Genomic DNA, 26531 nt, shown 5'->3' with positions numbered 1-26531 from the left:
ACAGTTAAAGTCTTATGACTAATACTTCATACATTAATAGCATTTCATCAAAAAAAATAAATATTTCTCGTTTTTGTAGCCTACATCACACAAAGAGGCTGAAAGATCAGTTTCCTTTCCAATCTGACAAGATGATGTAAATTTTACTGACAAATTTTGTATCGCTTTATGATGTTCACAGGGTATTACGTAAAAGTTACTGTAACTAATGACAAAGCTGTTAGTGGATAAATCACACATGAAAAGTGGAACTCATTACTGAAAGTAATAAATTGAATATAGTAGTTATTTTACGAGCTTTACATAATAAATAAGTATATAAAAATGATTAGGGCCCATATTTTCATTTACCAGCATGCCATTTCTTAAAAAATACTGGTACATAGAAAGATAAAGAAGTTTCTAGTCGCTAAGTTAAATGCAATTCCACCTAATGAAATGTTTGTGAAAAATTTAGCTGTCCGATTTATGCATATGTGCATCTCTGGTGTATTTCACGCGTGGCGCAATAAATCAAAAAGAGCAGTCTAAATGAAAGATTTAATTACCAAAGAGATAATATATTTTAGACCGTACTTAGATAACATTTCATCACAGTCAACTTGGTTATATCAATCAGGAAATCAAACGTAGCGTGGACATAGAACAAGAGATTATCCATTGTTAGTAAATGAATAAGATTGGCAGTCTAAGAGGCTGCTATAATCACTGCATAAAAATCATAACTCAGTTTAAAATGAATGACCACAAAAATACAACAGATTCGCGAATAGACATTCAGCAAACGTCAAACAACAATGACAAATAGTGTAAGTTCAAAGACAGAATGATGAATATAACCCTTGTTCTATTTTCTGATGGGGAATAGAAGCTTCATAACATAAATTCGAATTTAATACAAAATCAGCTTCAAATAATAAAAATTAATAAACACCAACAAATGAACACCACTGTTAAAATCAAAAAAGGGCTAATAAACATCTAAAATTAATTTTAGAACCTAAACCAAACGAAATAATTTATAAAGGTGAATTAAGAGCTTCAGGAGAATAATGTAATTACAACAAAGACAGATAATAGAAATAGTAGTCACCATTCATGATGGCATCAATAAACCGCTAATAGTTCTTGATGACAATAGACTTACTGAACTTGTAAGTAGAATATGATTTTAAAAATTCAGCAACATTTTAGGAAGAGAATAAGAACAAAAAATTCAACTACAATGTTATTAACCCACAAACTACAAAATATAGATCATATGTTAAATTGCATAAATCAGGAAGATCGACATGGTCAGATGTAAACAATACTGGACACACCAGCAAGAAGCTAAATAAGATATATAACGACCAACTCAGCACAGTGTACACCGTTCGACTATCTTACACTATTAAAACCAACATCAGGTTACTAAACATGATGACAGGCATTACAATCACTTCGATGTCATCAGATATTGCAAGCCTGTCTTCAAGTATTTAACTCAAATTAATTAGCGACACAATAAGAGGAACCTAATTAGGAATGGAAACTTAACTACTGTGCAAATATTTAAATTGATATAATTTTTATAGTAGATGATGGATTCTTAAGTGTTCAAATATGATGACGAAATATATTAGCAAACTGACGCTGTTGTTATGGGAAATAGTCCATCTGTAACACTCATAAATACATTTTAAAAATAATTTGTATATCAGACTCTTCCACAAATTCTCACAAATAATAGATAAAAATTATATATGAATAACATTATATTGATGACTCTATCATCTTATTGAAAGTTAATCAAGCAGATCTTAACTATATGCCTGACACATCCAACGATGTCTTTCACAGATTAAATTGACCCAAACAACAACTCTAATTCTTAGATTTTACATTAACTAAAATTACGGGTAAACACGAAATATGAACTTTTGGAAAACCCACGACCAACGATGACTCTATTAATACACAATCCTATCATCAGCGACGACATAAAACTATACACTTACATATTATGATTTTTGAAATCGCGAATTGTGTCTAACCAAACATGAATTGAATAAGATACTTAATGCCATAAAACAAATAGTAGTAAACCACACATGTGAACTCAATCTTGTGACATCGCTGTGCAAGAAGAGAGACAAAAATTACTGCATGCAGCAAACAAAATGAGTGGCGAACAAAGTAAACTCTATAAACGCGTGAAAAACAGGTATGTTCTAACGATTTATCAGCAACAAGATTGCAAAATATTTTCTGAACAGCATGGTTAAAATATGTTTCTGGACAGAAATAACACTTTAAATCCAATAAAGCACAACATTAATACAGCAAGAATTTTCTTGCAAGTTGGGGAGCAGCAAATGTAGTGCAGTGTTTGGAACAAAATATTTTCATAGAACTGAACCTTGAATGCTAGCTTAGAGACAGTTTGTGTGTATTATGATATAGACATATTCATATTTTTTATATTCCCTCTTCTTAAAACATTAATATATATATATATATATATATATATATATATATATATACACTCCTGGAAATTGAAATAAGAACACCGTGAATTCATTGTCCCAGGAAGGGGAAACTTTATTGACACATTCCTGGGGTCAGATACATCACATGATCACACTTACAGAACCACAGGCACATAGACACAGGCAACATAGCACGCACAATGTCGGCACTAGTACAGTGTATATCCACCTTTCGCAGCAATGCAGGCTGCTATTCTCCCATGGAGACGATCGTACAGATGCTGGATGTAGTCCTGTGGAACGGCTTGCCATGCCATTTCCACCTGGCGCCTCAGTTGGACCAGCGTTCGTGCTGGACGTGCAGACCGCGTGAGACGACGCTTCATCCAGTCCCAAACATGCTCAATGGGGGACAGATCCGGAGATCTTGCTGGCCAGGGTAGTTGACTTACACCTTCTAGAGCACGTTGGGTGGCACGGGATACATGCGGACGTGCATTGTCCTGTTGGAACAGCGAGTTCCCTTGCCGGTCTAGGAATGGTAGAACGATGGGTTCGATGACGGTTTGGATGTACCGTGCACTATTCAGTGTCCCCTCGATGATCAACAGTGGTGTACGGCCAGTGTAGGAGATCGCTCCCCACACCATGATGCCGGGTGTTGGCCCTGTGTGCCTCGGTCGTATGCAGTCCTGATTGTGGCGCTCACCTGCACGGTGCCAAACACGCATACGACCATCATTGGCACCAAGGCAGAAGCGACTCTCATCGCTGAAGACGACACGTCTCCATTCGTCCCTCCATTCACGCCTGTCGAGACACCACTGGAGGCGGGCTGCACGATGTTGGGGCGTGAGCGGAAGACGGCCTAACGGTGTGCGGGACCGTAGCCCAGCTTCATGGAGACGGTTACGAATGGTCCTCGGTGATACCCCAGGAGCAACAGTGTCCCTAATTTGCTGGGAAGTGGCGGTGCGGTCCCCTACGGCACTGCGTAGGATCCTACGGTCTTGGCGTGCATCCGTGCGTCGCTGCGGTCCGGTCCCAGGTCGACGGGCACGTGCACCTTCCGCCGACCACTGGCGACAACATCGATGTACTGTGGAGACCTCACGCCCCACGTGTTGAGCAATTCGGCGGTACGTCCACCCGGCCTCCCGCATGCCCACTATACGCCATCGCTCAAAGTCCGTCAACTGCACATACGGTTCACGTCCACGCTGTCGCGGCATGCTACCAGTGTTAAAGACTGCGATGGAGCTCCGTATGCCACGGCAAACTGGCTGACACTGACGGCGGCGGTGCACAAATGGTGCGCAGCTAGCGCCATTCGACGGCCAACACCGCGGTTCCTGGTGTGTCCGCTGTGCCGTGCGTGTGATCATTGCTTGTACAGCCCTCTCGCAGTGTCCGGAGCAAGTATGGTGGGTCTGACACACCGGTGTCAATGTGTTCTTTTTTCCATTTCCAGGAGTGTATGTGTGTACATATATATATATATATATATATATATATATATATATATATATATATATATATATATATAATATCTTAGACCGTCCATATTTTTCCTCTAGCTTGTACTTTTAAGGCATAACCTTCGAGAACTATATATAGCATATTGCTGCTATTCAACTCCTTCGCCTCTGACCTCAGATTCCCCCCCCCCCCCCCGCCCCAATTTTCACAGCTTCAATCTTTTCTGTAAGCCTTACGTAAATGTCCCATGAAAATACCATTAGTCTCTTTTACTATCTGACGGTATGATACTTAACCCACTGACATATTTTACACCACAGGATAACATTCAGAGAGCATGACTTGAATTTTCCTACGTATCGTGACGAGGCTGTTAGAGAATACATTAAATCTGGAGATGTCAATAAATTGCCGAAATGTAATATGAGCAATGCAATTCTTCGGTAATTTTGACGCCGGAAACTATTCTGTGTTCAATATTTTTCATCAATACAGTTGATGTAGTAATGTTTTTAGTACTGTAAAAACGAGGCCTTGAATAAAACGTCTCGGTTTTCCAGCCACATCAATTCGAATAAAATGCTCAAGCTTTCGATGGCCATCTCCGCCATCGTCGTCAGGAGTTCACAATTTTATTCGAATTGACGCGGCTGGAAAACCGAGAACGTTTTATTCATATATGCCGTCGCGAAAGACTCCGAGGACAAAACGAAGCCTTGTTTATTTTAAGTACTTTTCTGTGGGAACTGCGGAAAGATTTCAACAAATAAATTTATTGAATAGGCAATAGTTATTTAATTCAAACTCTCTGTCACCTATTAAGGATAAGGCAACTAACTTTCACCACATCAAGTGGAGTTTTGTTCATGACTCGCAGCGAGCCTTGACTTCCCCATTATTCGGATGAAAAGAACTTGTTTTAATTACGTGCGAGAACAAACTCGGCCCCAACAAAGAAAATCGCGAGATCTGAACGACCTTACGGAGACCGATCTACTGATTAGTTTATTTGCTGATCATAAGGGTTAGTGTGGGGTGCAAGCTGATTGTACGTGGGAGTGGAGTTTCATTGAATTGATGAATACAGTTGCACATCAGTATGTCATCTTTGTTACATAAAGAGCATAATGAGAACTTGCATAAATACAATGAAAATAATGTCGTTATTTTGGCTCATACGAATAACATTGAACTTAATTTGGAGGGAAGAAGGAAACACTGATTCAGCAGTTGCAATCTCCACAATGCCGAAGAACAAGAGGAGTAGCTGGAAGAGGAATAGCGGTGCTGATCGTTGTGACTAAAATAATGATACTCTATCATTTATACAAGAGAGTGGAACCGACGTCGAGCACTCGCCACTACTGTTTAAGAATAAGAGGTAAATACCAGAACGAGGAGGTGCCAAAATTGCCTCCTTACCGAAAACCAGGTAATTCACGTGAATATCCGTCTTAGCAACACTCGTTTCAGAGAGGAATATAAAATAATTGCAAGGTTAAGAAGTTGCTATGCACTTTGCAGTACGCAAGGCCAACCACTCGCCACGTGGTCGTGTTTTCTAGCACAGAGTACCATGAGCCAATTTCGCAAGTTTGCAATCTAGAAACAAAATCCACACATGTGTCACAAGAAAAAGACTAAAGAAGAGTTGCTGAAGGCGATACTGCAGCACTAAGTACCAGATTCTTTGTCCTGAACTGGCCCGTAGCTGACCTCTCGCTTGTAACGGACAAGGTCAGACAGCAACATTACTCACGATTTATCGAATATACGAATCAAAATATACGAGAAACTAAAAAAAAGAAAAACAGAGCTCTCTCACTAAAGAAACCCTAGTGCTCGAAGTGCATTGCAGCCATGTAAGTTGCCATTCACTGAGTACACCCATGCTTACTGATATCACCATCGTGACGTCAAGCCTCCACCAGCGAGCAGAAACAGCACATAACTGACCGATGGGCTCCACAGACAATCTGAGAGCGTTGGGTCGCGAGAATTGGCGTGATTCTAACGCGGCCATGAGGGGACAAGTGGTTGCCGCGAAAATCGTCGCAGTTATGGTTAGCCGTCGAAACACCGGAAAATGGCTCTTTATTCGCCAGATGACGGTCAGAGTTTCGTCAGGGAGGCTACTTTGCAGCGTTAATTGGGAGTGAGAAGTTAGGCATCAGGTCTGGTCTTCAGCTTGTGGGACTACGAAGGGGGACAGCTTTGGTGACTACATAGTGCAACCGGTCACGCATGCTCCCTACAGCAACGATCAGAAAGGGAAAAGGGAAGCCATCATGGCCACTCAAAGGAGACTACTAAACTGGTTTCACGAAATAACGAGAAATATCCTGCGCCACTCACTGGCCAGCGTAATATTGCTATATATCATTCACACTGCAGTGATAAAATGATGAATGACTTGGAAAACAAATAAAATATTAAAGGCGTGCGTAATGAATGAGAATGAAATGCCTTCTACTCCTTTGTCTGTATTATAAAATTCTATGAGAGCAATTTTGGCAATTCCAGCGGGTATGTAGGATTACAAAGCTGCACTACTGGCCATTAAAATTGCTACACCAAGAAGAGATGCAGATGATAAACGGGTATTCTTTGGACAAATGAATTATACTAGAACCGACATGTGATTACATTTTCACGCAGTTTGGGTCCATAGATCCTGAGAAACAAGTACCCAGAACAGCCACCTCTGGCCGTAATAACGGTCTTGATACTCCTGAGCATTGAGTCAAACAGAGCTTGGATGGCGTGTACAAGTACAGCTGCCCATGCAGCTTCAACACGATACAACAGTTCATCAAAAGTAGTGACTGGCGTATTGTGACGAGCCAGTTGCTCGACCACCATTGACCAGACGTTTTCAATTGGTGAAAGATCTGGAGAATGCGCTGGCCAAGGCAGCAGTCGAACATTTTCTGTATCCAGAAAGGCCCGTACAGGACCTGCAACATGCGGTCGTGCATTATCCTGCTGAAATGTAGGGTTTCGCTGGGATCGAATGAAGGGTAGAGCCACGGGTCGTAACACATCTGAAAAGTAACGTCCACTGTTGGAAGTGCCGTCAATACGAACAAGAGGTGACCGAGACGTGTAACCAATGGCACCCCATACCATCACGCCAGGTGATACGCCAGTATGGCGATGACAAATGCACGCTTCCAATGTGCGTTCACCGCGATGTCACCAAACACGAATGCGACCATCATGATGCTGAAAACAGAACCTGGATTCATCCGAAAAGATGACGTTTCGCCATTCGTGCACCCTGGTTTGTCGTTGAGTAAGCCATCGCAGGCGCTCCTGTCTGTGATGCAGCGTCAAGGGTAACCGCAGCCATGGTCTCCGAGCTGATAGACCATGCTGCTGCAAACGTCGTCGAACTGTTCGTGCAGATGGTTGTTGTCTTGCAAACGTCCCCATCTATTGACTCAGGGATCGAGACGTGACTGCACGATCCGTTACAGCCATGCGGACAAGATGACTGTCATCTCGACTGTTAGTGATACGAGGCCGTTGGGATCCAGCACGGCATTACGTATTACCCTCCTGAACCCACAGATTCCATATTCTGCTAACAGTCATTGGATCTCGACCGAAGCGAGCAGCAATGTCGCCATACGATAAACCGCAATCGCTATAGGTTACAATCCGATATTTATCAAAGTCGGAAACGTGATGGAACGCATTTCTCCTCATTACACGAGGCATCACAACAACGTTTCACCAGGCAACGCCGGTCAACTGCTGTTTGTGTATGAGAAATCGGTTGGAATCTTTCCTCATGTCAGCACGTTGTAGGTGTCGACACTGTCTCCAACCTCTGAAAAGCTAACCATTTGCATATCACAGGATCTTCTTCCTGTCGGTTAAATTTCGCGTCTGTAGCACGTCATCTTCGTGGTGTAGCAATTTTAATGGCAAGTATTGTATAATTGTTCCCGTGGTCTAGGGCGCCGGCACGGTAGCTCAGCGTGTTCGGTCAGGGGGTTAGCTGCCCTCTGTAATAAAAAAAACTGAGTTAATCGATCACTAACGAACTTAAACGGATGTCTTACGACGTCCGCCCCGAGCAGATTCAACGAATAAATGCGAACAAAATGAGACTTAAAAAAAAGGGTAGCGTCTTTAATTCATAATCAAAAACGTCTTCGGTCCCGGGTTCGATCCCCGCCACTGCCTAAATTTTTATAAATATTCAGCATTGGCGGCCGAAGACTTCCGGCATAAGAAGTCAGCCTCATTCTGCCAACGGCCTTGTGAAAGAGGGCGGAGGGGCGGATAAAGGTTCAGGGCACTCTCTTGTCCTAGGGGTGGGAAATTGCCCCTAAAGGCGGAAGAATCAGCAATGACCAACGACATAAGGATGCAGCAGGCAATTGAAACCACTGCATTAAACACACGTAACGTGTATCCACAGGACATGTGGCCTGTATTTGAAGAAGTGTCATGATGATCTCTCCATTGGCAAAAGATTCCGGATAGTCCCCCATTCGGATCTCCGGGAGGGGACTGCCAAGGGCTAGGTTACCATGAGAAAAAGATTGAATAATCAACGAAAGGATAACGTTCTACGAGTCGGGTCGTGGAATGTCAGAAGCTTGAACGTGGTAGGGAAACTAGGAAATTTGAAAAGGGAAATGCAAAGGCTCAATCTAGATATGGTAGGGGTCAGTGAAGTGAAGTGGAAGGAAGACAACGATTTCTGGTCAGATGAGTATCGGGTAATGTCAACAGCAGCAGAAAATGGTATAACAGGTGTGGGATTCGTTATGAATAGGAAGGTAGGGCAGAGGGAGTGTTACTGTGAACAGTTCAGTGACCGGGTTGTTCTAATCAGAATCGACAGCAGACCAACACCGAAAACGATAGTTCAGGTATACATGCAGACGTCGCAAGCTGAAGATGAACAGACAGAGAAAGTGTATGAGGATATTGAAAGGGTAATGCAGTATGTAAAGGGGGACGAAAATCTAATAGTCATAGGCGACTGGAATGCATTTGTAGAGGAAGGAGTAGAAGAAAAGGTTACAGGAGAAGATGGGCTTGGGACAAGGAATGAGAGAGGAGAAAGAATAATTGAGTTCTGTAACAAGTTCCAGCTAGTAATAGCGAATAACCTGTTCAAGAATCACAAGAGGAGGAGGTATACTTGGAAAAGGCCGCGAGATACGGAAAGATTTCAATTAGATTACATCATGGTCAGACAGAGATTCCGAAATCAGATACTGTAATGTAAGGCGTACCCAGGAGCAGATATAGACTCAGATCACAATATAGTAGTGATGAAGAGTAGGCTGAAGTTCAAGACATTAGTCAGGAAGAATCAATACGCAAAGAAGTGGGATACGGAAGTGCTAAGGAATGACGAGATACGTTTGAAGTTCTCTAACGCTATAGATACAGCAATAAGGAATAGCGCACTAGGCATTACAGTTGAAGAGGAATGGACATCTCTAAAAAGTGCCATCACAGAAGTTGGAAAGGAAAACATAGGTACAAATAAGGTAGCTGCGAAGAAACCATGGGTAACAGAAGAAATACTTCAGTTGATTGATGAAAGGAGGAAGTACAAACATGTTCCGGGGTAATCAGGAATATAGAAATACAAGTCGCTGAGGAATGAAATAAATAGAAAGTGCAGGGAAGCTAAGACGAAATGGCTGCAGGAAAAATGTGAAGACATCGAAAAAGATATGATTATCGGAAGGACAGACTCAGCACACAGGAAAGTCAAAACAACCATCGGTGACATTAAAAGCAACGGTAGTAACATTAAGAGTGCAACGGGAATTCCACTGTTAAATGCAGAGGAGAGAGCAGATAGGTGGAAACAATACATTGAAAGCCTCTATGAGGGTGAAGATTTGTCTTATGTGGTAGAAGAAGAAGCAGGAGTCGATTTAGAAGAGATAGGGGCTCCAGTATTAGAATCGGAATTTAAAAGAGCTTTGGAGGACTTACGGTCAAATAAGGCAGAAGGGATGGATAACATTCCATCAGAATTTCTAAAATCATTGGGGGAAGTGGCAACAAAACGACTATTGACGTTGGTGTGTAGAATATATTGAGTCTGGCGACATACCATGTGACTTTCGGAAAAGCATCATCCACACAATTCCGAATACGGCAAGAGCTGACAAGTGCGAGAATTATTGCACAATCAGCTTAACAGCTCATGCATCGAAGCTGCTTACAAGAATAATATACAGAAGAATGGAAAAGAAAATTGAGAATGCGCTACGTGACGATCAGTTTGGCTTTAGGAAAAGTAAAGGGACGAGAGAGGCAATTCTGACGTTACGGCTAATAATGGATGCAAGGCTAAAGAAAAATCAAGACACTTTCATAGGATTCGTCGAGCTGGAAAAAGCGTTCGACAATATAAAATGGTGCAAGCTGTTCGAGATTCTGAAAAAAATAGGGGTAATCTATAGGGAGAGACGGGTCATATACAATATGTACAACAACCAAGAGGGAATAATAAGAGTGGACGATCAAGAACGAAGATCTCGTATTAAGAAGGGTGTAAGACAAGGCTGTAGCCTTTCGCCGGTACTCTTCAATCTGTATATCGAGGAAGCAATGATGGAAATAAAAGAATGGTTCAGGAGTGGAATTAAAATACAAGGTGAAAGGATATCAATGATACGATTCGCTGATGACATTGCTATCCTGAGTGAAAGTGAAGAAGAATTAAATGATCTGCTGAACGTCCGCCCCGGTAGCTGAGTGGTCAGCGTGACAGACTGTCAATCCTAAGGGCCCGGGTTCGATTCCCGGTTGGGTCGGAGATTTTCTCCGCTCAGGGACTGGGTGTTGTGTTGTCCTAATCATCATCATTTCATCCCCATCGACGCGCAGGTCGCCGAAGTGGCGTCTAATCGAAAGACCTGCACCAGGCGAACGGTCTACCCGACGGGAGGCCCTAGCCACACGACATATCCATTTATCTGCTGAACGGAATGAACAGTCTAATCAGTACACAGTAGGGTTTGAGAGTCAATCGGAGAAAGACGAAGGTAATGAGAAGTAGTAGAAATGAGAACAGTGAGAAACTTAACATCAGGATTGATGGTCACGAAGTCAATGAAGTTAAGGAATTCTGCTACCTAGGCAGTAAAATAACGAATGACGGACGGAGCAAGGAGGACATCAAAAGCAGACTCGCTATGGCAAAAAAGGCATTTCTGGCCAAGAGAAGTCTACTAATATCAAATACCGGCCTTAATTTGAGGAAGAAATTTCTGAGGACGTACGTCTGGAGTACAGCATTGTATGGTAGTGAAAAATGGACTGTGGGAAAACCGGAACAGAAGAGAATCGAAGCATTTGAGATGTGGTGCTATAGACGAATGTTGAAAATTAGGTGGACTGATAAGGTATGGAATGAGGAGGTTCTACGCAGAATCGGAGAGCTAAGGAATATGTGGAAAACACTGATAAGGAGAAGGGACAGGATGATATGACATCTGCTAAGACATGAGGGAATGACTTTCATGGTACCAGAGGGAGCTGTAGAGGGCAAAAACTGTAGAGGAAGACAGAGATTGGAATACGTCAAGCAAATAATTGAGGACGTAGGTTGCAAGTGCTACTCTGAGATGAAGAGGTTAGCACAGGAAAGGAATTCGTGGCGGGCCGCATCAGACTGATGACCAAAAAAAGTGTATATATACGCTTGTGGCCAGCAACATCAGAGGCACTTTTGCTGTAAGAGATTGCCGTTATCTGCTAAACGTATTATCCTGCCTACCCAGATCACCAAACATTTATTAGCGTATTCTGCTTACCGTACTGTATGCACACGAAAAGGAATATTTTGTTATTTGCTATCCTTCGCAGTACTGTAGCTTCAATGGGTGGCAGTATACATTGCTCTCTTGTCGGTCAGTAAGCTGAAGAATACATCGAGAACACATTGCGAACACCACGCAAAAGATCCTAACATGCTTGTCGTGTAACGGATGAGGCGAGCAGAGATAGCGCGGATAATGACTGAAATCCGGTGCGTGCACGAGGCACGTGCGAGGAATGCGTAAGCTCGTTATGCGTGGCGGACGAGCGCCGCCGTGATTGCGGCAACAAATGCCCCGCACGCATTTACCGCGGCCTTTCCCGCCTACACCACTGCTGTTCTACCGAGCCAACGTAGCGTCGCGTTAATTCCGCAAAGCGCCGCACCGCCGCAATGATGCTCCCAGCGCCGTCCTCTCGTCGAGATGTGACCAACGGAGTCATGTGAGCTGTGGGACCAATGCGATACCTGTACACGATACCGGCAGTCGGTGGAGAAATATCCGAACACGTGATAGCCGTATGAGCGTATACGGAAACTGCACAACTGACGAACACAACTCGGTTGGTCGGCAGTGCTCTGATAAAGATCTCTGTACGAATGTAGACGTGGCTAAATGACGAATGTACAATGCGTATTATACTGTGCTTCCATAAAATTATGAAAGCAAAAAAATTGTGGGTTGCTACATTTTCTCTATCGATGCAGTAAAATTTCTGCACAATGCATGACATGAAAGAAAATAGTTCAAGAGATATGACGTTACAAACACTGTAACGTGTATAAAACGCATTTTCTTAAGCGGCTCCGGAAAGGCTCAAAATCATGAGAAGTTCAATTTTTACTTTTTTGCGTTTTCTGAATCTGCAGACTATTACCTTTTAATAGATATATAATTTATTCAATTCCGAAGACTACAACTATTTTTAAATTTTTTTTGAAATGTGTTCTACATGGGCGTGACCCACTGTGGCGCTGTTAAACTGCTGTCAAATGGTGTTATTATTAACGTCCGTGTTCATCAGGTACATTTTAGTGATGTGAGATAAAGTATGTGTTGTGGCTAACCTGTGATGGTTCAATATATATCGCTGGTATGATTTTCGATTGTTTCATGTTTATTTACTCTGTCGTTATCTCGAAAATATTCATAATTAATTCTGTTTCTTGAGTCTGTGTTTTGTTGAAGTATAATAATGAGTAAAATTAAAGTTATTAGAAATCCTCTGAAGGCTTTTAAGAAAAGGAGAAATGTTGGAAAGCCAAAGGTATGTGTTATTACTGTAAACAATAAAGACGATAACCAAGTGAGTGAACCTAACCTCTCAAGTACACCTGCCCATGGCAGTCAAAGTGGGAAAGAAAATACTTCACAGAAGAAGCTTGGTTCAATGTTTTATGGGCGAATCGGATGTGAATGAAATATTTGATATGTCGGTTCTCAAAGGAATTTTTTCAAACTGTGTAAGATGTATTCATTGTAGTGAAGTTGGTCTGGAACTCTCCATAATAAAGCACGTAGGACTTGCTAGTGAAATACAACTGAAATATGATAAGTGTTCATACATGACCACCTTTTGGAACAGTGTTGCAGTAACTGCAACTGACGAAAATGGTAGCAAAATCTACGAACACAACAACGAGCGATGCTTGCTTTAGACAAGGAACGCCTTCGGGGTGCAGACAGGGCTGTAAAGAGTCTAGAAATACAAGCAAGAGTAAACAGGAGGAGGAACAAGAGGAAGCTGGAGGAGGAGTTTGCAGAGGATGAAGATAATCCATCCTATGGACCTGGAATGCACTAAAAAGTTAATCCAATCTTTGTTGCTCGATTCCCAAAATTTTTATTTTCTCATACTAATTACATGTTTTCTAAGGATCTGCCAAACATATTTGTTTCAAACTTTCAGTAAATGTTAAACAGTACCTTCTGCATAACTTAACACAGCCTTTTTCCAAAAAACTGTATATTTTTGAATATATAAATAAAAAATTGCAAAAAAATATTGTGAATTTTCATTACAATTGAAAAAAAAATTATCTTTAATAACTGAACTAAAATTTTGTAAAATCCCTGTGTTAAGTTGTAGCCCATATTCCAATAAATAATCTGTAAAAAGTTCAACTTCCTACCTCAAATACTTTGTGAGGAAAGATGTAATTTATAAGCGTTATTTTAACATTGCAAGTATAGGGCGTTCCGGAGCCCCTGAAAACTGTGTGCAGATAACAAACTATTATGGGTGTCCATGGAAATTTTTCCAAGACGGGACAAGATTCAAAACATGCCATCCTTAATATCAATTGATTCTATGAGTTTAAAAAGGTGCCGTGCTCCAAGAAGTAAATTTGACAATAAATTGACAAAACTTACTGTATCACAAAATAAACAGTTATCTACTAAGTAATGTAAGGTGGGTTACTTCGGTATAAAATCTTAAGAATATTTCATTAGTACATGCAATGTACAGCTTTTTATGCTGACAGTAATAATAGGAATAGCTCCTTCTCGGTTCAACGATCTGAAATTACATTGTCATACCACTAAGTCCATGCTATCCGATGAGTTGTGCAAAAAAACCACAAAATATTCAGAAAAATAGTCTATTCACAATATTGAAATTTAAATAAAAAATCTGATCTGAAGTAGAAAAGAAGTAGGAATTACTAAGAAAATCCATTCGATATCAAGAAAAATTCCACATTAATATATGTCGGAGTGGAGAAACTGGGAATAAATTTTGAAAATTGCTTAATTAACTTTGATGATATCTGTAATACTTGGCTTGGTTTTTAAACCTTCACGTTTCTTTATGTTTTGATATTTACAGGATTACATTCATGGTTAAAATTTCTTAGGGGTGACTGGGATAACTGATGATAAGTAAAAGATATTTTTAAAGCTACAAATTTTGGGTTGGTAGGGTAAAGTGCAGACCGGTTCAGTATACCGTTAGTCGACTCCAAGAAACCTCGCAAAGCCGTAGTCGAATCGTCCAGCGGAATCAACATTCCGCAGTCTACAACTGCACCAAGTTAGTCTGAGTTCCTCCAATTTATTACATGCTCTGTAATTGTGACTGAGTGTGACGCCGTGTTATAGGCGTAGGTTTTGAGAGGGCTACAGTCCTAGAGACCATATTTTTTCGATATTCATTTCACGATTTCCTCCCCACTCTTCTATTACAGAAAACGTTATTTTTATTTATTTAGCCGGCCGAAGTGGCCGAGTGGTTCTAGGCGCTATAGTCTGGAACCGCGCGACCGCTACGGTCGCTGGTTCGAATCCTGCCTCGGGCATGGATGTGTGTGATGTCCTTAGATTATTTAGGTTTAAGTAGTTCTAAGTTCAAGGGGACTTATGACCTCCGAAGTTAAGTCCCATAGTGCTCAGAGCCATTTGAACCATTTTTATTTATTTATTTTGATTTAAGTATTTGTGATTAAGTATAGATCAAAATCCTGCAATACAGCGTGAGTGCGTTCCTCCAAGCGTACAACAATAGCCCTCTCGTGTCAGCCTGAACTCAGAGTCTTCAAGGCATCATGAGTTTTCTTTTTCCACAGACAAATGTTAAACTACTGTTGTGATTCCGTCATCCATTAAAACGAGGGTCCTTAGGGACTCGGGGACGGATGCCGGGCACAAATACTTCTGTCATGTTTGTGTTCTGGGAATCTGCGACCGAATCTGTGCGTTACCGTGTTTGACGGGATACGTCCTCCAGCTCGATGAGAGCTGAACGAGGAAGGGACAGACTGAAGGCACTTTTTCGGCGCGATTCTGCGCAGATTCGCATCATTCTTGACTGCAGATCAGCGCCGAAATCGCAGCCGCACCAACGAACTGCATAATTTTCGTTGAACGGCCTGACAACAACCAAAACGCAAGATACGCAGGAATTACTAAATCAACAATAGTAGTCGTCAGAAGTTCAGCGGAGCTGCAGGTGATTGCTAGGAATTCTAGAGAATTCTGTAATGACTGTTTGTGCTCACATTCCAGGAGAAGGCAAGTGCTCCCTCTCTTGCCCCCTCTCGCTACCCTCCACCGCACACAAACGTACGTCAATGCAGACTGCACTGATCCATTGTCTGATGTGAGAACACTTAGCAACTTCCAACAAACTTCAAACATAAATTCATGTCTCTATTTAACTTTCTCTCGCTCATGTGCCAATTCATTTGTAAAGTAATCTGCTGTTTGAAGCTGTTTTACGCACTGGAGATTCGGGTCTGGGAGAGTGGATTTCACAGATATATATACAATTTTGAATTTTCTGCGTGTCTGACTTCTCTGGCGGGTGATTTATGAAGGAAACCTCATACAGGAAGGCCTTAGTAATCTCTGTTTCAAGGAATGTGAGCTTAGACTACTGTAGAATGTAAACTTTCACCGCCGTAAATGTCACAATAAATAAAATTTTCCGGGGTATTATGCCATGGTCGAATGGATTTCGCATTTAAGCCCAACCTTTCGTCCCCATCTGTGGAGAATAGCGAACCAAGATGTGAATCGGACACTCAAAGAAGCTACGGTCCCGCTTGAAGACGTTGTGTTTAAATGTGAAATCCATTCGATCACGGCATAACAGCCCGGAACGTTTTGTTAATTACGAGCATAGACTATGTCAGAGGTTGAATACCTTTCATGCCATCATAGTCGAATCACGAGGTCACTGTTAAATGTAATCCTAACTGTGCCCACTCACAAAACAGAAACTTTGGCAAAGCCTTTTCAGTTGGCGCTGTCCCCCTTTGGAACAAACTGCCCCTTACCTTGCGCAAAATTCAATCCCCTCCTGTTTTTAAGAAGTTGTAGCATTTCCTACTATCATCCTCATAACGTTTTCCACAAACTTGATGTACAAGGCCAATCCTCCCCTATGTCAAATAGCAAAGCTAGTGTCACCTATTTGCTCCTTTATCTTCTTCCTCTTCATCTATCTCTATTAGCCACGCAATATTCTTTTCCTTTATATTTCATTAATTATGTTTTATCAAGTCCCTATTCTCCTCCACTCTTCACCATTAGTCTCCCTCATCCCACCTGCTGCTAACACTCCTATCTAAAATCTGTCTTTATCATAATGTCTAATTATAGCAGTACTCATCATCTACTAATATTAACTGTATATGTATGTATTTTTCCAAGTGTGCCTTTGCAATTGTTTATTTAACCTTTTTTACTAGATGTAGTTTAACATGCCAAACTAAAACATATGAAAGTGAAATAAGTTGAATGCTTGGATAGAAGTAAGAAAGGGTCTGATAGCCCTAATCTTGCCACGTTAAATAAATCAATGAATAAAACAAATAAAATAAATGTCACGATTAGAGAGTGGAAATGTTTATTTTAAGTGCAGAATTTAATTCAGTAGTATGTCTAATCTCAAGTGAACTATTTTTCCTATTTTCACGGTACTGCTAGGGCCCAGAGAATCGTGAAAGTAGAATTATGGGTGTAATATAACATATCGTCGTTTTCGCAGGCGTCACAGATGGACTGTTACGTCAGTGGAGAGCATAAGCTTACCGAGCGCGTCCACGCTTAGCCGAGACGGTATTCTTTCTGTTTTGCCGGTCATCCTCTTTCAGCTAGGACGATTAGCATGAGATTAGGTATGGTTGTTGAGGATCGACAGGATTGCCTAGGAACGCGAGACGCATTTTAGCGTTGAAACAGATCTTCATGGAGTACGATCAATGTATATCATAGATGTGGAATAAGTTCCGAGTACAATGTTATTAATGATTTACTCTTCGACAAAAATTTATATTACGGTGACTTCATATGGGCTATGTGCCACATAATCAAGGAGGTTACATTGAACCTGTTTAGGTATAAGGTAAACAACTTCGTCTATCTCGCTATAAAATGACACCAAACCTATGTCTCTAAGTTAAATGAATAAATGGCTATGAGTTTTCAAAATTGTTAAGTCCTTTACGAAACATCCATTATTCGGACTTATCAACCCGTTCCGGACGAACCTTTGATTGGCTTCTGATGTAGCAGCAGAGTTGAAGCGTATCTGTACTGGATTGTCCACATGAGGCAGTCCGTGAGTGAGCATCCTTGTCAGTGCGAATGTGTGTGTGTGTGTGTGTGTGTGTGTGTGTGTGTGTGTGTGTGGCTGCCACGCAAGCGGCGGCCCGTGCGTGCTCCGGAGCATCGATCACGGGTGGTGCGGGCGCGCTGTGTCGGCACCATATTGGCTGTCCTATCGCGCACAATATCTGCCGCCTTCCGGCTGGCCGCGCAGCTCTCGGTTTTTATCCCCGAAGGAGCCATCAATCAGGCTCGCCGATTGGGCAGCGCGGCCAGGTCAGCCCCGACACCAACCCACCCTCCGCCACACACTCGCAGCGACGCACACTGTTGTCCGCTCTCACTGTGCCACTGTGCAGCTGATAAATCGCCGGACCGCTTCCGGCCCGCGGGAGCTCAACGTCGCCTCCTTAGTCTAGATAAGGAACTGCCCCGTTGCTCTTCTTGCATCCGGACTCTTTGCTGACACCGTTCGCCAAAACTTTGTCTCGATGATATAGTTTTGTTTGAGACTAGCCACTGATACTGAAACTCTCGGTCTTCTCCTTCTGGTAAAAAACACTGATTACCGCACAGGGAAGCTGTGATACAGCTTGAAGATATATTTTAGTATGGTCTTATTCCACCAATGTCTGATATAGCTTATTGACATTCTGAAGGTATACCTGGAAAATTACACTTCAGTGTAGGTTTGATTTTTCACATTCATCTCAGTAAAGCTTTCTACCAATCACACACTGATGCTGTCAACGCTTCGGCCAATATTGCAGATAACCTTCATCGGGCATACGATGTGCACTGCTTGACTACTGTCAGTACAATACTACCTGTCCTGATACATAAAAAGCGTGTCCACTGATGAGAGTCTGGGAAACTAGGGGACTAAATTGTCACATTGAAGACAGTATCGGTGTTAACTCCTTCGGTCGATATAGGTGAATTAGAACAAGGATTTCCTAAGCTTCACCAAAGGTGCTACTAACATGACAACCTTTGCGTGTGTCTTGACTTTGAAATTAGCTGCGAGTATGGTATGGTATAGCATAGTCTCCGGTAAAAAAGAGTACAAATAAGTTTTCGACACTCAACAATGGAAGCGTGATCTGCGCTCTGAGAACAGCAAGTTTTATTATGATTTTTGTCCATTTGTAGAAGAAGAATTAGCGTATTTTTTTGTATCATTGTCTTATCGAGTCTAATGTTCGAGCTGACGGACGCTTGTTGTTCACGGTCTGTAACTGATACAATTATCTGTAGTAATAATAGCATTTTGTTCAATATATATGCAATTTATTAATATGTGTTTTTGTCAATAGCTAATACCCATCCTGCATATTATTCAGTTACATAATAATTAAATGTTGCTCTAGCCATTTTGTGTAGGCTCATTATTGCAGCGACGCCACTGATGACAAAAATCATGTAAGTTCTTTTAACAGACACTTGATGCTAAAAGTATTAAAAAGTATAATCTCAATAATCTGAAAACGGCGTCTTGTAATATTTTTCAATTCATATTAGGCCAGAGGTAAAGTATTTTATTAATAGTATATCTATAAATGTGTACGCTGCCATTGCACATAGGCAGCTATCCGGGAGCATCAAGCACCACAGAAAAAATTATTAAGCATTGTGTTTAATGGATTACAGCATAATATTAAAGAAAGATTATTAATCCATCGTGTGTAAGACGGATCTCTTCACGTTGGGATACGTATGATATTTCTGGGTACAGCACCCTGCAAAAATTAGCGATGGCTTTTAACAAACATTCCATACAATAGGAATAACGGCACTGTTATCGTTGTATGAAGCAGTATTCAATTTAAATTTATTTCAAAAATTATGCGATAATGGCTGCTTGTTTAATGCGAGTGACACATCCACAAACATCTGTTGACTGTGGAACGTCAAATATATCTCACGAAATACAGGAAGCAAGACGTGAGAGAACAGTTCATTAACGGCAGAACGTGTTTACGTAGGTAGAAAGATTTTTCACCTCAGGGGATCCATACATCTGTGGGGACGTTCCCTACATCTGTATCACACGGTATGGCTCCTATTGAACTCGTGGAAATCTAGAATCTTGCACGTTGCGTGTATTAATTTCGGCTTAGTGACAGTAGAATTCGATTATTGTACAGCCTATGCACAAAATTAGATTCCACAATTGTTTTGCATATCCCAGTTGCGTTCTCTTGAATTCGTCAACTGAAATACATCGATAACCAAATCAGCAATAAGATGGTCATCTGCTAATATTTGTAACGGAAAATTAGTCAATGGATAAGAGATAGACAAACGAAACATGCATTTTCCGGTACCGACATTAAAAATAATAATAATAATGAGATGCAGTTGTGTAGCCGTATGCGGACAAATGATGCATCGTTTCATGAAGGTTCCGTGTCTCAAACGCTGTATAAATGCAACGATAATATAAAACCACGTATTCTGAGTCCTAGTTAGTAGCAGATGCAATGGAAACATTACAGTGGAGAGCATAAGCTTACCGAGCGCGTCCACGCTTAACCGTGACGGTATTCTTTCTGTATTGTTTCCTTTGAAAGAAAATGCAAACATTCGTACATATGTTTTTTCACCAACGACTTTCTGTTACGGGATTTGAGAGACACTTACAAAATCTCTCAGGTTGAATACAGTACACGATTCCATCAGTTTACTACGTGTAGTGTAAGATATGTTCCTTACCTATATTTATCCAAGTTAACGTATGACGCAACATTACCATGAGTGCTATTTACACAGTACCTAGATATTCCAAACATCTTACGACTTACTGCAGTGGAACATTTTCAAACTTATGTAGTGTTATACGGCACTCTACTTTGATAACGATTGGCCAGACAACTTCATCAGCTGTTTACCTTCGGGCACTCCTTGAATTCCGTTTTAAATTTTAATGCGAAAGTTGAATCTTTATTGGTAGATAGTATTCTATCCCAGAGTCATTTTACTAATACTTTCTTGTTTCCTCCATTGTGTATATCGGTACTCCTAGAATTGTTTATGGTTTCAGTTATCCTGTTGTTTGTTGTGGTCTTCAGTCCTGAGACTGGTTTGATGCAGCTCTCCATGCTACTCTATCCTGTGCAAGCTTCTTCATCTCCCAGTACCTACTGCAACCTACATCCTTCTGAATCTGCTTAGTGTATCGATCTCTTGGTCTCCCTCTACGATTTTTACCCTCCACGCTGCCCTCCAGTGCTAAATTTGTGATCCCTTGATGCCTCAAAACATGTCCTACCAACCGATCCCTTCTTCTAGTCAAGTTGTGCCACAAACTTCTCTTCTCCCCAATCCTATTCAATACCTCCTCATTAGTTACGTGATCTACCCACCTTATCTTCAGCATTCTTCTGTAGCACCACATTTCGAAAGCTTCTATTCTCTTCTTGTCCAAACTGGTTATCGTCCATGTTTCACTTCCATACATGGCTACACTCCATACAAGTACTTTCAGAAACGACTTCCTGACACTTAAATCTATACTCGATGTTAACAAATTTCTCTTCTTCAGAATCGATTTCCTTGCCATTGCCAGTCTACATTTTATATCCTCTCTACTTCGACCATCATCAGTTATTTTACTCCCTAAATAGCAAAACACCTTTACTACTTTAAGTGTCTCATTTCCTAATCTAATCCCCTCAGCATCACCCGATTTAATTTGACTACATTCCATTATCCTCGTTTTGCTTTTGTTGATGTTCATCTTATATCCTCCTTTCAAGACACTGTCCATTCCGTTCAATTGCTCTTCCAAGTCCTTTGCTGTCTCTGACAGAATTACAATGTCATCGGCGAACCTCAAAGTTTTTATTTCTTCTCCATGGATTTTAATACCTACTCCGAATTTTTCTTTTGTTTCCTTTACTGCTTGCTCAATATACAGATTGAATAACTTCGGGGAGAGGCTACAACCCTGAGTATTCCAGTTAACGTTGTCAAAAGCTTTCTCTAAGTCTACAAATACTAGAAACTTAGGTTTGCCTTTTCTTAACATTTCTTCTAAGATAAGCCGTAAGGTTAGTATTTCCTCACGTGTTCCAACATTTCTACGGAATCCAAACTGATCTTCCGCGAGGTCCGCTTCTACCAGTTTTTCCATTCGTCTGTAAAGAATTCGCGTTAGTATTTTGCAGCTGTGACTTATTAAACTGATAGTTCGGTAATTTTCACATCTGTCAACAGCTGCTTTCTTTTGGATTGGAATTATTATATTCTTCTTGAAGTCTGAGGGTATTTCGCCTGTCTCATACATGTAGCTCACCAGATGGTACAGTTTTGTCATGACTGGCTCTTCCAAGGCCAGCAGTAGTTCTAATGGAAAGTTGTCTACTCCCGGGGCCTTGTTTCGACTCAGGTCTTTCAGTGCTCTGTCAAACTCTTCACGCAGTATCTTATCTCCCATTTCATCTTCATCTACATCCTCTTCCATTTCCATAATATTGTCCTTAAGTACATCGCCCTTGTATAAACCCTCTATATACTCCTTCCACCTGTCTGCCTTCCCTTCTTTGCTTAGAACTTGGTTGCCATCTGAGCTCTTGATATTCATACAAGTGGTTCTCTTCTCTCCAAAGGTCTCTTTAATTTTCCTGTAGGCAGTATCTATCTTACCCCTAGTGAGACAAGCCTCTACATCCTTACATTTGTCCTCTAGCCATCCCTGCTTAGCCATTTTGCACTTCCTGTCGATCTCATTTTTGAGACGTTTGTATTCCTTTTTGCATGCTTCATTTACTGCATTTTTATATTTTCTCCCTTCATCAATTAAATTCAATATTTCTTCTGTTACCCAAGGATTTCTATTAGCCCTCGCCTTTTTACCTGCTTGATCCTCTGCTGCCTTCACTACTTCATCCCTCAGAGCTACCCATTCTTCTTCTACTGTATTTCTTTCCCCCATTCCTGTCAATTGTTCCCTTATGCTCTCCCTGAAACTCTGGTTCTTTCAGTTTATCCAGGTCCCATCTCCTTAAATTCCCGCCTTTTTGCAGTTTCTTCAGTTTCAAACTGCAGTTCATAACCAATAGATTGTGGTCAGAATCCACATCTGCTCCTGGAAATGTCTTACAATTTAAAACCTGGTTCCTAAATCTCTGTCTTACCATTATGTAATCTATCTGATACCTTTTAGTATCTCCAGGATTTTTCCAGGTATACAACCTTCTTTCATGATTCTTGAACCAAGTGTTAGCTATGAGTAAGTTATGCTCTGTGCAAAATTCTACAAGGCGGCTTTCTCTTTCATTTCTTCCCCCCAATCCATATTCACCTACTATGTTTCCTTCTCTCCCTTTTCCTTCTGACGAATTCCAGTCACCCATGACTATTAAATTTTCGTCTCCCTTCACTACCTGAATAATTTCTTTTATCTCGTCATACATTTCATCAATTTCTTCATCATCTGCAGAGCTAGTTGGCATATAAACTTGTACTACTGTAGTAGGCATGGGCTTTGTGTCTATCTTGGCCACAATAATGCGTTCACTATGCTGTTTGTAGTAGCTAACACGCACTCCTATTTTTTGTATTCATTATTAAACCTACTCCTGCATTACCCCTATTTGATTTTTTATTTATAACCTCGTAATCACCTGACCAAACGTCTTGCTCCTCCTGCCACCGAACTTCACTAATTCCCACTATATCTAACTTTAACCTATCCATTTCCCTTTTTAAATTTTCTATCCTACCTGCCCGATTAAGGGATCTGACATTCCACGCTCCGATCCATAGAATGCCAGTTTTCTTTCTCCTGATAACGACGTCCTCTTGAGTAGTCCCCGCCCGGAGATCCGAATGGGGGACTATTTTACCTCCGGAATATTTTACCCAAGAGGACGCCATCATCATTTAATCATACAGTTATCCTACTATTGTGTTATTACCTTCGAACCCTCTGATCAGCAACATTTTTCACTCCCATGAAGTCGCCGCAGATATCGTAGATTAATCACCAGTCCCTTCATCTACTCGAAACTCATGACTATATTTATCACATTGTCAAAGGCTTTATTTAAAGTACATAATGGCCAAAAATCCTGATTTTTCTTTATTCTTATTTCTACCAATGGCAGCAGGTATTTCTGAAACGGGTTGAACTTCCTTAAATACCACGTTCAACTGTTCTGTGTATTGTTACAAGCGAAATACACTAGATTGATTGTTCGATGGTTTTCACAGTTATCTCTTCGTTCACTTTTCGCCATTGTAATGAAAACGCTTTCCTGTAATCTGCATAACGAGATATATATTAGACATTATTTTAACAGTACCATAAATAACCACTGAGTTTCTATTCCTACTACAGATCTCGGTAGTTATGGAGACATGTAATCGATATCGACAGAGTTTTTTGAGCCCAGATCATGCTTAGTTTTTCTGTCCCTTGTAATTGTTCCTTTCCTTTATTTTGAGAAATCTTTCCAATCTGCACGTCAATGTTACACAAATATACTTTATAAACGGGCTGAGTTCTTTTTCATCTGAGACAAAGAAAGTTCTCAAAACTACAGATCGGATTAACAAAACTAAAAAAAAAGGTCTCAATGATTTTAAAAATGCTGTACGGCGATACCAACGTTGACTTGCCTACCCCACGCTCTGCAGGTTGGCCCGGTGGCAAGTTTGAAATATTAAATAGGAACATCACTTATATATTGTAGACTTAGATTCTACGGAAAAAAATATGTAACTTTTCTACGTAACACATTGACGTCACGCGAAAGATGGCGCTGTAAACGACAAATAACACGGTTCAGTTGCAAGCTGGTATTATGTCGAGAAAATTGCACTGGGTCAAAACCATAAAAACAGACTTTGTGGCATGTGATTGTTCTCCTCTTCTCTTCGTGCAGCTGTTATGAAACATACCTTCGTTCATTAGCTCACTTTATCTCATTGCGTGCACGTCATCCCTCATAACTTAAATAGGTTCCTTCATCACCTGAGTGGAGTCCTAGGCAGCCACTGCACCCAATCTTAAAGAGTTTGCAGAAGTAAAAACGCATTACGCAGGCTTTGTGTGTGGTTGATTGTAGTTCATACATTGATGTGCTTGAAATGTAGATAAGATATTGAAAATTTAAATAATATTGAGAGAACAAAGATATCTCCTATTGTTCTCACGTTATTGGTTTCCATACCCAGCTGACGGAAGCGCGCGCCATGCCCAACTCAATCCGTGTGCACCAGGAATTATTTGGTCGTAACAATTATTATTGAAGATATTGAGAACAATTTTTTTTTCAAATGACGGCACGCTAAGAAGTCAGAACCGTATGATAAATACTCAAAATATTTTGATTCGTGGAGATATGGAAGTAATTCGAGCTCAGCAGTAAGAGGTTTGGCAGAACTGGATACATGAACATGGCAATAGTGCGTAAGGAAAACCCAGAGGACGTATTTAAACAAGTCCTCAGCACTGAGGGAGTGGTTGACGATGGCACGTTTGTTCATCCACAGCAGTCAAACCGCTATTGTCATGCCAATCGTTTCCGATCACCTACCTTACTGTCCTTGTTAGACTGGTACCGTTAATCTCCTGTGCTTGGTACCAGTGCTAGTTCCTGTTTCTATTTGTACCTTAGAGACTTCTGTGTTTGTGTAAATGCATGTGAGTTCATCAACATTTCACATTGTAGAACGTCGTCATTGTCGGCACAGCAGTCTGGCCACTTCTCAGTGCCACACAGTTGCATCGCTGCCTTCATCTTCACTGCTACAGCAGTCAACTCGGCGCCTCACTACATCACTAAGTGTTCGATCCAATTGGAAGTGACACCAACTGTTCTCGTCATCTACACCTAACCTCATCCCCGTGCACTCCATCCCCAATATCGCTCCAAAAGTTATCCCTAACTTCTCCTGAACCAGTTGGAAAGCCTACTGTGAAACCTTAGATACGCACACTGGATCTACCCACCAAAGATTCAGCATCAAAACAATTTCCCCCATAACACGTCTTCCCTGCAGCAGATGCCATCAAATGCTGCAACCGCCTACATTCCTACCAAGGCCATACATCCTCGTTGTCACACTCTCTCCTCCTACAACCTTATTTCTTCTCCAAGAATTTCATCGCTAATACTACTTCTTCATAAGAGCATGTGACTTGAATACACTCAACGCCGTCGGAAAATACAGAGACACACCTGATACTTACGCAATGCTAAAAACGCCAGTGCTGGTGCCTACATGCACTAAACTCAACTTACTCTTCCAAGCACTCAAAAGCATTCCACCGACTCACTGCCAGTCTTCTCATCCCTCACTACCCACACCTCCAGAGCAATTATACCTTAGCTGAAAACATTAGGAAAGATGACCACTTTGCATTCTATCTCTGTTACACCTTCTCAGTCCCCAATGGTCCAATGATTACCAACCACAAAGGCATTAGCATCACTTTTCCATCCATAGCTTCCAGCTACTAGGCACCCCAGGTGACAGCACATTACATAAAACATAGAGTTCAAAGAAGACGCAATGCCTCCCTGGTCAGAAGCACATTACTTATTGACATCTCAAAGATTGCCCTGTCAGTAGGGTAATAAGAAGGGAATGAGAACAGTCTGCATTTTTTTCAAATTTATTCAAGATATCAACTCTCACTGGGGGATCTCCCACTCCTACCCCGGCGGGAGGGGGTAAAATTAGAAACCTCACATGACATCAACATACC

The sequence above is a fragment of the Schistocerca serialis genome, chromosome 1 (assembly GCF_023864345.2).
Source record: "Schistocerca serialis cubense isolate TAMUIC-IGC-003099 chromosome 1, iqSchSeri2.2, whole genome shotgun sequence".
Taxonomy (NCBI): domain Eukaryota; kingdom Metazoa; phylum Arthropoda; class Insecta; order Orthoptera; family Acrididae; genus Schistocerca; species Schistocerca serialis.
Note: the sequence above shows the minus strand (reverse complement) of the source record.